This window comes from Lepidochelys olivacea (genome assembly GCF_965140295.1).
Source record: "Lepidochelys olivacea isolate rLepOli2 genome assembly, chromosome: 3".
Classification (NCBI taxonomy): domain Eukaryota; kingdom Metazoa; phylum Chordata; order Testudines; family Cheloniidae; genus Lepidochelys; species Lepidochelys olivacea.
This window is the reverse complement of record NC_140413.1, coordinates 156,350,063-156,361,982: the sequence shown is the minus strand read 5'-3', so window position 1 is coordinate 156,361,982 and position 11,920 is coordinate 156,350,063. Positions and strand designations below refer to the sequence as shown.

The 11,920-nt window shown below is 40.0% G+C and overlaps 1 long non-coding RNA gene across 1 annotated transcript; it reads right to left on the bottom strand.

Moving 5' to 3' along the window:
* Nucleotides 1–1,003: 1,003 nt before the first annotated feature.
* On the bottom strand, nucleotides 1,004–11,518 carry LOC311518799. Its single transcript, XR_014711120.1, has 3 exons — nucleotides 11,369–11,518; nucleotides 2,544–2,721; nucleotides 1,004–1,312 (listed from the first exon to the last, which is right to left on the bottom strand). It is a non-coding gene; the product is annotated as an uncharacterized lncRNA (long non-coding RNA).
* Between the last annotated feature and the right edge of the window lie 402 nt (nucleotides 11,519–11,920).

The following is an 11,920-nucleotide window of genomic DNA, read 5'->3' as shown; positions in this document are numbered from 1 at the left end:
AACACGATAGTACCTGTCTATTCCAAGGCCGAGAGATATTTTGATACCTTCATTTTTTCTCAGTATGTTTTCCACAACGTCCTTGAAACATTCTAAATGTGGAGTTTGGCTGATTCTAGAATCTAAGTTTTATAAGAGTCATCACTGTAAATATGTTTTAGCAATCTGAGATAACTACAATCACAGGTAGAGTAATAAGGCAGTATCAACAGGTAGCACTAAGCAGGTATTTCTATGGAGACTTTTACTAACTGTGTGTGTGAAAGAGAGAGAGTGCACTGGTCAAAAAATAGGCAGGGTGTTTTGTTAAAAATTCAAGATTTTAATATTGTTAAACATTAAAGAAATATTCTAAACTTTTCAACTTTCAATGGCAGATTTAGAGTTAGTGGGGCCCTGTGCTCAGCTTCATTTTTGGGGCTGCCCCCATGGGACACAAGAGAAAATGTTCTTTTTCTTGGCTATCTCCCCCGCCCCCTGTTTTTCATTCTTTTTTTTCTTCATCCTCCTCCTATATTATAAGTAATAGGAAGTAAATGAAAATAAAGTGAGGTACCTTGACTGTTTTTGTAGTATAACTTTTTTTTCCACAGACCGCTCGAAAAGTGCTGAGGGTCTTGGCGGACCACTTAATGATCTTTCCAAATATTGTTCATACCATTAGCTAACTATTGTAAAGTACTTTGGATAAGAGCGCTTTATTAAAAAAAAATCATAACCTTTCCTCAATCCTCCTGAATGGAGTTCTCGGACCACAGTTTGAGAACATCTGGTCTAGATGAAAGCTTGTATTTGAATTATGCTAACATGAAAAATGTGTAAAATAGAAAGTATAGATGACGCATGAATGGAAAAATAAAAGTTAACTTCCTCTGAAGAAACTTATTCAATCTGAAAAAAAATATTTATTCAGATAGCTTTTTTTCTACACTTTTTCTTTACAAAATCATCAATTACGTCGTTATAAGTAATATTTTGTAAAGAGGCACTTTCAATTGCCAATATTGCTGAACTTGTCAAATAATTTTTAACTCGTTTCAATACAGAAAAAGAATGTTCGCCAGAAGCTTTTGTGACAGGTATTGCTAAAAATATGTTCAGAATGGTTTCTACATTTGGAAAGGTTGCCTGCAAACAGTCATGTACAAGTCTATACAAATCAACTGGTGATCTCGAAGCACAGACCTCATCATTTTTGATAAAATGAATGGAATGTTTCACTTCATCTTCAAAAAGATTTATGTCTATATCCTCTCAGTAGAATTCACTTAATTTCTTACTGTAGTGGCTTTTAGCATTTTCGTCCATACTTCTGTCAAAAAACACACAAAATAAATCAACAGTTTTCTTTAGAACACACCTCTACTCTGCAATTACACTATTACTGTGTCACAAATAACACTGACTGTCTCAATGATGATCTTCTCTTTACCTTCTAAATTGATTTCATTGTCTCTAGTTTCATCAAAAAATAACTTCCTGGTTTTTTTACACCTCTCATCAGATATATCAGAGGAACCTATATTTTCTGTTAATGTTAGTGCCTCTGCTTCCACCGCGCTATAGTCATTTCGAACTTCCATGACAAAACTTGCCTCTGAGGCTAACAATTGTGCAGCATTCAATAAATTTGTATCAACCTCTTGCAGCGATTTGCTGACAGCATTAATTCTTTGAAGTAAATGGTTCCACAAAAGAGTAAAAGCAGCAATATCGTACTTTTCAAACTTTTCTGCTAAGGATTTTGCTTCAGTTTTCGCATGTGGTTTTGTAGAATTTGATGTGGCTATGTATAAGGTTTTCTTTATAACATCATAGCTCATTTTCAAAGCCAAACAGCATCTAACGAGCAGACCACCTGGTGTCACAAATTCTTTTGACTGTCAAATCTGTTCCATTTGCCTGCTCCAAGCCTGATTGTAGACTACATCGATGAGTGGAAACAGGTTAAAAAAATGCATACGTGTTTTGAATGAAGTAAAAAAAAATGGGTAGCTCCCTCACAAGATTTGGCTACAGCACCACAGATTAAATTTAAGGAATGGCTGGAACATGGTATAAATAAAGCAGAGAGATTTGCGTTGTTCAGTCTTGCCTGTAGACCTGAATATTTTCCTGCCATATTTGCGGCGTTATCAAAACTCTGCCCATAACAATTTTTGATGTCCAAACCTAAATTTGCAATGATTTCCAAAGCAGTTGTCACTAGACATTCAGAAGTGTGTGATTTTAGTGGGACAAAACAAAGAAATCGCTCTACAACTTCACCATTGCCAGTCACATATCTTAAAATTAATGTTAATTGGTCTACATGACTCACATCTGGTGTTGAATCGACTATTATGGAATAGTACTTGCCATCCTTTAGTTCATCAGTGAATTGGTTTCTGAGCTGCTCTGCCATTATGGTGATGAATTCATTGTAAGTTTGATGCGTTAAAAAGTTGGTCTTCCCTGAGCCACAATTCTGATAACTTTTCAAATGTTCATTGAGAAAATTGTCAAATTCACTAAGATATTCAAGGCATGTTAAAAAAAATTACCTTTTCGATTTGACAGTGATGACTCATCATGTCGTCTTAGAGGTAGTCCCAAAGAAGACAGGAGTTTGACCGTGGCAACAACAGATCTCAGCACTTTCCTCCAATAAGAACACTCCTTTTCAAACTGAGCCGATAACACAGAATCAATTCTTCCAGATACTTTACACCTTTGAACAAACTTACACATAGCATTAATATGAGTTTTGGAAGTTTCATGATCAGCAATATGTCTTGCAATATTTCTCCAATTAGAGTGCCTGTTGACAAATGTTTGTTTCCCTTTACTATGGTCAGGGAATAATTTGCAAACATAACAATAGACTGCCTTGGTGGTTTCCAAAAAAATCAACCAATTTCTCATTTCTGTCGTCTCCTTTTTCTTCTTCCTCAGAAAATGGGACTCATGAAGACCTCTAAATTGCTTTTGTCCTCCAACCTCATACTCTTTTCTCAAATTTTCCATATTACCTATGTTTTTCGGTTTATTTACTAAGAAAAATTCTATCATATCCAATTAAACAGATTTTGGCCATAATGCAATGTCTTCAGGGTAGGTTTCTTCCCTTACTTCGACAAAATTACCAATATTTTGTAGTTTCATTGACGCGTCAGAGTCCACTTGTTCAACTTTTGCAGACGTCGTGGTATCCCCAGAACTCGGCAAGTGATCAGACAATTCAGATGTTTCCTCGCCCATACTTTTTGATGAATATCCGCTATTCAATACGTCAAGCTTTTTAAAATAAGATGACAAACTGTCTTTTTGCTTAGATTTGTCATCTTGCCTCGCCTTCATTTTTTTGCATTTTTGATTGCCAGACTCATAGTGTCACTTCATTATTGCTTAAAAAACTGATCTTGATTTTAGGCAGATTTAAAAATGTCTGAAAGAGCAGGGGCGTAGCTACAGGTGGGCCTGGGTGGGCCATGGACCACCCAATTAGGTTTAACGCCAATGGCGCTAGAACACTTTTAATAGTGGGGTGCTGAAAGCCAGCCCCCACCATGGAGCAGGCTTCCTGAGTGCCCGGCCCTGGGGCCCCCTGTCATTGGGGGGGTCCTATGCCAGGGCACAGTACGTTTCATGGTAAATCCGCCCCTGCCAACTTTGACAACTCCCCTCAATTTTTTAAAATGTATTTACTGGTTTTGTCCCCCCACTTTCTTTCTAAAAGTGGGGGGGGGAGTGTCTGTGCGTTAAAGGGGGAAGAAAAACAAAAATGGAAAACAATTTTAATTTTTCATTTTATTGAATTGGAAAATTAGAAAATTTATATTAAAAAGCCATTTTTAATTAAAAAAAAGCATTGAATGAATAATTTTGAACAGCTGTCTTGCTCCCTGTATATATGTATGTTTAAAATATAATGTACATATCATTGCATATAGACTTACATGATCAAGTCCTGACTTCAGCAAATGTAAACTACAACCCTTTTAAATCCAAACTCTCAGTTAGCTGAATAAAATTCAAATTCCCTTCAAGTGTCCAAAGTCAGAATTTGGCCCTGAAAGCTCCTTTAGGCAGACATGTTAAAGATAGCCAAAGATGCAAATGAAGAATTTGAATGTTAAACCTCTGTATTGAAATGTGCCTCCTCTCTATAGTTGATTATATCCTGCCAAGCTTCTGGCTACTAAAAATGGTGCTGTCAGCTTCCAGTTGCTAATTCATTTATTTATTTAAAAGCTTAGTGTTGGTGCTATAGAAAAGTGGTAAAGCACCATGGCACAATGAACCAGAAAGGATAGTTGGCATGTGCTGTAAGAGTTAGAGGAAGATTCCTCAAATCATTTTGGCTCAGATTCTGCTCCCTTAAGGAAGCAAAAACATTTTATTCTTTAAAATGACAGTAAAATAATTTATTTATGGATTATTCTCGAGAGACTCATAAAAGCATGAGAAATTTGTTTATTTGATTTGTAGGTCTTATTGTAATTACCTTTCAGGACATGAAATACCTTGGAGATGCAATAAAGTAGAAGAGGAAAGGCCTTTCTTTCTCCTGACCTGTGACTCTTACCTGAAATCAAATCATTAATTCCTCATTGAGGAGCATGGCCTCTTGTCTATACAAAAACCTTTTACCTATCATCTTTCTCTGAAGATGACTTAATTGGGAAGGATTCATAACTTCTGATAGAATCTTCTTGCCTTTGTACTAAGGCCTATAATCCAAGCAAAGACTTTGAGATAAAGTTGTATAAAGGATTATAAAGGGTACAGGGAAACAAAAAGATCATTAGGGTAAAATGAGTTGAACTGAATCTCAAGGCTGTGTCTACACTATATAATTTTGTATAAAATCCTGAATTATTGTACTACCATTGGCATAACTCTCTTCAGTTTTGCAATAGTAGAAGAGCTAGTGTAGAAGGGCTCAGGTATCTTTAGGCTTAAAAATTTTATTAAGATGATGTTTAAAAAAAATGTGAATGGTACAGAGTTTAAGCATAGAAATTTCTGGTTATCTGGGAATAACGTACAGATTATCAAGGGGTGCGAAGTTCAGTTTAAGATTGGATGGCATAAGGAATACATAATCTGCAATATCCCCAATTGGGGGTAATAGGTTAATGGGTCAAAGTACCCTCCTATCTCAATGTCTGTATGTTGTTCATATAATAGCTATGTTCAGGTGTGGAATGGATATGATGATGAGGATGGATTGACCCTTATTTGGTGAGATTTAACATTCAGTGAGTTTATGGTTCCAGTTCATATGGTCCAATGGAAAAAGTCTCTCTGTCCCTTTTAGTCGATGCACGATGTCGATCCAGCTCACGCCTCCTGGTACTGTCATCTAGCCCTGCTCAGAGACCATTTTAATTCTGACTCCAGAATTAGGATAGGAAAAAACTCATTACACACTTTTACTGTAAAAGTAAGTGCATTAGTAAGATATATTTCAATCGAGGTGAGGTTGGAGTTAGAGTGGCATGAATCTGAAGAAGGGGATATGTGCAGTGGTGGGTTATAACTGACAGGGAGGTTGTTGTGAAGGTGAGGAGTCTGGGGGAATGTTTGGGTGTTATGATTTTGGGTTGGTAAAGTATAGTATGCCAAATGAGTTTGGTCAGGATGTTAACAGTGACTTAACTCTGCTGGTAGGAAATGCAGCTGAATGATATTCACTGTAAGAGGGAGGTGTGTGTGTGTGTGTATGAGAAAGAGAGAGATGGAGGCCTGCTACAAATTTCAGATCAACATCTGATCTTTTTGAGAATTCAGAGGGATTCACAACCACTGTTCTATCTATCATGAACATGTATACAAAAATTGCACTCATTTAAGGCTTTTAGAGATCAAGAGGCCTCAAAGATCTTGTCCTTATGAAGCAGATGATTTGGAAGTAGGATGCTAAATCTCTCCACATTTTTTAGCGTCGATGGTTGCTTACCCTATTATGTGACAGGGAGTATAGTTATTGATCACCCAGTCCCAGATCAAGTGACACACTCTTATTACGTTTATTTGTTTGGCTGTTTGTTTAGTGGAGTCAGCCACTTCAAGAACTTAATTTGTTCAATATATTATACTCTTAAATTCAGCAATACTAGTCTAATGACAGTAAAATTGTTGAAATAGTCAGACCCTAGCAACAAACAGGCCTGTTGTCAGATTTCAGGGATTTCATTACATTACCACCAAGATAAAGTCTCAATGAAGGGCATAAGTCAACCACTAACCACCTGGGGTTAGATAGAGACACAAGCCCCCTTATCCTGAGCTAAGTCATTGCATAGTTGTGTATTATGTTTGTATGTAGGGAGATTACTCCTTTATTTACAGTTAAATATGGGATACTAGACTTGATGGTCCACGGGTCTGATCTACTCTGGCAATATCTATGTTGCTAAATTCCACCCAATAATATATAGTATTCAGTTATTTTACCATAAATTCGCAAAGGGTCAAGATATAATTCAGCCATCAAGGAAACTAAACTTTTGTCTACAATTCCAGTATGAGTGACAAAAAAAATACTGTGTTGAAGCCAGTTTATATCCTAAAGGTTATTGTTGCAATCAATAGAGTTAGTTAGCACACACTGTGTCTTTATATGAAAGGTTAGCACTTGATTCTCCTCTTGCTTATGCCATTGTTACTCCCAATTTATACCAGTGTGAGTGAGATCAAATCAAGTCCTTGCAATCTTCAGAAAACATAAAAATTGTGACAGGGAAACTCTGAATCCCTTGAATTGACACATTTCCATACCCCTGGAATTCTGTTGCACCTGTCAGGCTTGCCTTATAATTCAGGCACCATTTCTCACATGCGTAGAGTCATCCTGGTCTTGCAGAGTACTATGGATAAAATTGACCATCGTAACCTGTTCTTGTTCATTTTAAGAGTCTAAATCCCTGCAGACTTGTTTCAAACATTTTAATTTATGCAGCAAGAACTCAATAGAACATGAATTCACCTGCTTTATGTGCAAGATTCCAGGTACCAAATACACATGCACACACAAAGCTTAAAGCACTCTGAGGTAAAAGCAAAGCTTGGAAATATAGAGGGGTAGTGTTGACAATTCTGCTGAGCAACAATTCTCATTTTCCATATGTAAAACAAACAATTTATCCTGACTCTCCCTGTGCACATAAATGGGTAAAAGATATCCTTTCAGCCACTGAAACTATTAAATCCTACTATGAATCTGCCTCAGATTGAAACATAACTATATATAATTGAATTTTCAGTTTTCAATGGATATGGTATTCTTTATGTCCTGTGCATATCAGCACTTATTACATATAGTCTCTAAAACACTTTAGGATCCTTCAGCCTGTTGTTTATTTTGTATTTATTTGCATTTATTCTTTTATTTAAAGGTCTGAGCACTTTGGAATCTCCCATGAATATTCCTTTTCTCCCCCCTGATTTCTCTGCCTGGAATTTAACTTGGGTCATGAAAGATGCTTCCCCTTTCTTCCCTCACAGAGGACAGCATGGTAAGTAGGCTTATTTTCTATTCCCATGCAACTTTACATAAATACTGTATCAGTAGTTCAAAACATTTAAAGTAAGACTCTTCATGTTAAAATAGCCATGGTCCCCCTGCTATCAGAGAGGCTTTGCATGAACTGAAGGATCCACACTAGCAGGTCAGATTGCTTGGTCATAACCACTACACTTTTAATTGACTTGGCAGGATTGGAATGGGACAGATCTGGGATTATGGTTCAGACTGTTCTCTCATATGACCTAATTAACGATGATGTAAAACCACAGTCGTCATACAGTAGAATGATATGCCAGTGTTTTCCTAGTCAGGGCAGGACTGAGTAAAGATATATCCAGCATGCAATTTAGTAAAGGGACTGAAGGAGGATATATCCACCAGCAGTTTCTCATGAGAAGAGATAAGGTGGAGAGAGGCTAATAAGATTTACTCACCATAAGCCTGTAATTATCTGCTTGAGGGAAAAGTTTGACCGACCTATATGAAGGAGTTCCATATATCTTCAAATTTATGTTGCAGCCTTTTATGCTGTGCAATATATATTATTTGTACTGGCATACAATATCTGCTTCTAGCTGTTGTATCTGCGTGACTGATGAGGACGCACCAATTTCATTTTAGAAGGGACAGTAGCAAATTTTCCCCACCTTGGCTTTCACAGAGGCTTCAAGGAGGATTTCTCATTTATCCTTTATTACTTCATCCTAACCTCTTTAAATTTCTCAGAAATATCATTCCAAGAGAAGGGTTTGTTCTAAGAACCTAAAATCATGTGGATTGGTTCCATCTAATGGAATCACATGTAGATAAATGTACTGTATCTAAGTTTAAAATGGCTTAAAATGGCTTTTGGCTGATTATATAATCTGTCTGGATGAAGTTCTATCAATGCCCAACCCACCATTCTGCAATGAATGGCAGGAAATCAATTGTATATGTTACACAAAGATGATTCCTCCTCAGTGCTCCAGAATTGGCAGAGAACAATATTTTCGTATATAACCCTTCTGCCAGGTGGAGCCAGCAGCAACAAGGGCCGGCTTCGGTATCTAGGGGTTCCTTTTCAACAGTAGAACACAAAACCAGTTTGAGCCCCAACCCCAGGGACCTGGGACAATTACACACCACACCCTGGGCGCCTCTAAGAGGCAATACTTCCCCTCTCACAAGCACAGAGTCTGAATGTAGCAAAAAACTTTTAATAAAAGGAGGGAAGTAACTCAGCGTTAATTTGGGAAAACCCCACAACTAGGGTTCATAAATATAAACCGTAAGCAAAAGACCCATTCCCAAGTAAGTTGGGCAGTGTCCTTTTCCCCTCAGGGTCTTACGTCCAGCAACTCCAAAGTCCTTTTAATGTGCCCGTCCCACCCCACTCACAGTTACCGTCCTTGGCCAGTACAGCCCCAGACTTCAGAGGTTCATCTGCACAGTTCACCTCCCACCCCGTGTGGAAGGGGGGACAAGGAGGCACCTTATATGTGTTGCCCTGCCGGCCGATTGCCACTGTGATCTGGCCCTCCCCGCCAGCTGTCCTGATGGCTGTGCACCTCCCTTCCAGCTGGCCACTGGCTGTGCCTCTCTGCCAGCCACCCTGCTGACTGCACCTCTCCACCAGCTGCCCGCCTGGCCACTTGCCAAGATGTCTTCAGGGCACCCCACTTAACACAGCTCTCAGTGATTTCAGCTCTGTGATTTCAGCTGTTAGTGGGAAACCTCATTGCTGGTGCACACTAGGCAGCCTCTTGTAATAGTAGGTCTAATATTTAGACTTAAGTATCGGTGATTTCAGCTTTGTAGCATGTAACAGGACTCTCAATTGAGTCTAAATTAGCTCTTTTATTATACAGTGCAGAGGAGAAGGGTCTAATGGGGTCTAGGACCCTTAAACAGGGCCTGCACCATCAGGTACAAATCCTATCCCCACCCTATCTCAATTTATTGGGCTTTGGAACCTGCCTTGCAAGTGCTATTTTCAGTTGAGGGTGAGTCCCTCATCGGGGTATGCCAAATACAGTTCTGCTGCCCTCGGTTCACACAACAAGGATAACAACTCTTTATCATTCCTATCCCAATAACAAGGAGACTGGGGATCCAACACCAGCCACAAGTGGTCATTTGGGCGAGCAATCCCATCATGCTGAGCACCTAGCCAGGGTGGGTGTGTTAATGCAAATGAGATCAGCTCCTGAAGTCCTTTTCCATAGCTCACCACTAGAGGTCAGGGGAGAGCTTATTCAGACTGCTTACATTTATAATGCTTTATATTTTCAAAGCTCTTAAAAATCTCAACTAATTTACTGATAGTATTTGAAGATAGTTCTGAATTTGGGTCAAGTATTTCCTATCACTTTCAGGATGTGCAGTTCAGAAGAGTGGGAGGAGTCTTGAAGAGGGGCCGATCGCTTTTTGTCACCATTGCACCTGGGGAGCTCTGGAATTTCCAGAGGTTGCTCTGTCCTATGGGTCTGCTTTAATTTACACCTGGACTTCAGTGGACCCCAAGGCACTATCTAGCAACCTGGAATACCTATAGGACAGTTGGTTTGGCCACACCCATGTAACCCAGGATCACTATATTTTGGGGACTGGGTGGTCCATGTTTCTGTGTGAAGTTGAGCCACTACACCAGCCTCCGGGGAACAAAACAAGAGGAATTGAGGTGTAAAGGGACTGAAAGCAGCCTAGTCAGGGCCCTATTTATTGTTCATCTGAATTTCCCTGGCTGGAGACTTTGGTATAGTTTCTCCCTGCCAGAGGGAGAGGGAAGCCTTTGGTATTCTGTGTTATGACCCACACACCCCTCTCTATTTGTCTAAAGGGCACCAAGTCACAAAGGAAATCATTATCAAAGATGGGAACAGAACCCAGCTCTTCACAGTCCCAGTTCCTTTGCTCTCTGAAATGGCAAAGTGTCAGAGTCCAGATGTGAGGAGGTGGTCTCAGCCAAATCTCCATTTTGACAGAGCCAATCCATCCATCTATCCAAACTTGAAGGTTGTTTTTTTTAAATGTAAAAGAGAAAATGTTGAATATCACCAGGTCCTTCTTGCCCCCAACTCTGTCTCCTTTGGAAGTTACCCCAAATCTCAGTATGCTGGTGTCCTTCACTGGCTCCCTTTGATTAGCTGTTTGCTCAGGATGGGTTTGCACTATAACACCTAGTGGTTTATTCAGATAGCATTCAAAGGGAGAAATACTTTGACCTTCTATGATTTCAAAGCACTTTGCAAATCATTAAGTCTCACCTCACTCATATGAAATGAGTAAGCACCTCCATTTTACAGGTGGGAAAACTGAGGGACAGAGTGGTTAATCTGCTTCATATGCTCTGCATCACTGTGCGGTGCTCAGATACTACAATCTTCAATATATTTATCCTCAGAACACCCCTGTGAGTGAGGGAAGTGTTATCCCCATTTTAAAGATGAGGAGCTCAGGCACAGAGCTCCTCAAAGGACTGGCTCCACAAAGGTACTTAAGTGCCTAACTCTGAGACTCAAGCACCTGAGTCCCGTTTTTAGGCAGCACTGTGATCCACAAAACTGCTCGGCTGCTGCCTAAGCTGCTAAACTCACTCAGTGCCTGAATGTTTGCAGTAAAAGTTTCCTACGTGCCTATGTTTCTGCCTCCCTGGGCATGTACACTGCTGCCTCACTCTAGGTCCTAGGATGCCTAAGCCCCAGTGCAATCCACGAACTGGGGGAAGACAGGCGTTCCCCCACCTAAGTCATGTGCAGGGCCTGATCTAGTCGGTGAACTCAGGGGCTGCCTAGATCTACATAGAGCACCTTTGTAGGTGAGGGAGAAAGAGAATTAACCACTGAACTAACAGTTATAAGGAAGAGTACTCACCGGAGAAGTGGGAGACCACCAGTGCAATCCCCTACTCTGTCTGATGAGGAGATGGGATTTGAACGGGGTTCGTCCCCTCTCAGGTGAGTGCCTAAACTGCTGGGCTATGTGATATTCTGAGGTAGTGCTCCCTCAATCTCTGCTGTTGAAGTTGTTCTCTTTCCTAACTGAGTTCCCTAACCACAGGGCTAATGATTAAAGGGAGGGCCTCCCCTCCCCCAGTTGTTTTATGTAAATCTAAGTGGACTCTAACCACACCAATCAGATCAAGCCCCGCACATGACTTAGTCAGAGCAGCTATGTCCCCCCAGTTGTGTGGATTGCTAGCAGAGATAGGTGCCACCCTGAAGCCCGGACTTAGGTGCCTATCTCTGTGAGAAGTGTGGGGCTTAAGACACACCTATCTCTTCCCATGCATTGTGTAGGGAATTTAGTGTATCTCTACACTGCAATTAAACACCTGTGGCTGTAACTTGCTTGGGCTAGGGGGTCCTAGAACCTGGGCTCCAGCCCGAGCCTAAACATCTACACTGCAATTAAATAGCCGCTTAG